Below are 1461 nucleotides of genomic sequence, written 5' to 3' on the forward strand. Positions count from 1 at the left end.
AGAAAGGGGCAGCCTCTCTCCTGAGGAAGACTGAGGGGCCTGCCAGGGGGGAAACACTGACTATGAATCCTTACACGAGTCAGGTATGGGGCTTGGTACTAAGGAAATGCTGAAGCCATAACCCATGTCTCTCCCTCCTGAAACTGTTTGCCCACGGGTGACAGAAAGCCTCTACAGAGCTTCTTTTCTGTGCTGACCCATGAGGTTGAAAAAGTTGTCTGTAGTCCAGGAATCCGGCTGCTCTATTGTTGACTGTGGTTGCAATGTGACCAGATGAGCCTGCTCCTGCATCTGTGATTGTCCTGTAATAAGGAACGGTTACCTAGAACTGTGAGCAGGAATAAACCCACCCCATTCTGCTAAGTAGCTTCTGTCAGAGTGTTTTGTCACAGAAAAGAAACAGAGACATGAAAGGAAGATGGAGACACATCGACGAGGGGGAGATCTGACCCAACGCAAACCCAGTAACTACTCCAACATCTGATTCCTTTCTTTTTCTTTCTTTCTTTTTTCTTTTTTCTTTTCTTTAATTTTTTTGAGTTAAAGACAAATCTTTATTTTTAAACTCTCATCTACCAAATTAGTATTTCCTACCAACTCGGGGAGCAGAGACCTTCACAGGCTTCACGATCTATTGTTTAGTGGTTGTCTTTGTGGGGGCCTTGGCAGCAGCCATTGCTGTCTTCTTTGATGCCTGCTTAGCCTTTTTTGCTTCCTTGGCAGCTCTGATAGCCTGTTCTCGCTGAGCTTTCCTAACTTCTGGTTTCTGATTCCTCTTGGCCATTATATCAGCCAGAGAAGCACCCGTGATGGCCTGCTGGAATTTGACTGCAAGCGGGTTCCTTTCTTTTGAATTTCTTCCAACTGTCCTTCCTTGTGTTTTCTTCTGGACAGGACAGTCCAGTTAATTTGCCGAGGGTTCCTTTGGAAAGGAATGCAGACTCACATTTGGCATTAAGAAACTTGAAATCCTTCCCATCGGTCCTGGCATAGCGAGGCCCGTGTCCAGAGTAGATCTTGTACCTGCTAAAACTGCACAGCTCTACCTTCATGGTGACAGATGTCTCTGATTCCTTTCAAACACACCCTCTCTGTGTGCTTTTTCTGATAATGATTTTAAAAAATGCATTCCTTTCTTGGTGTGATTTTAAGTTTAAAATAAACACTGTTGCAAAAAGCCACATAAATTTAGATATTTCTAGCAGAAAATTATCTTGATTTTGAAAGATGTGTTTGATTTACTTTCAATATGAAACCAGCATGAGACTTGATCCCACTGATTCCACAGCTGAGGACAGCATAGACTACATAGTGAGATGTGGTCTCAAAAATAAATAAATAAATAAATAAATAAATAAATAAATAAATAAATAAATATTAATTCACAGCTGCATGCTTTATTAATTGTTACCATTATGTTGCTTGAGACTTATTTTTTAAATACAGAGAACTGTGTTTTGA

The 1461-nt window shown here is 41.2% G+C and overlaps 1 pseudogene; it reads right to left on the bottom strand.

The window, feature by feature from the left end:
* Nucleotides 1-580: 580 nt before the first annotated feature.
* LOC134484866 (large ribosomal subunit protein eL24-like) lies at nt 581-1058 on the bottom strand (annotated as a pseudogene).
* Between the last annotated feature and the right edge of the window lie 403 nt (nt 1059-1461).

This window comes from Rattus norvegicus, chromosome 1, assembly GCF_021556685.1.
Source record: "Rattus norvegicus strain SHRSP/BbbUtx chromosome 1, alternate assembly SHRSP_T2T, whole genome shotgun sequence".
Classification (NCBI taxonomy): Eukaryota; Metazoa; Chordata; class Mammalia; order Rodentia; family Muridae; genus Rattus; species Rattus norvegicus.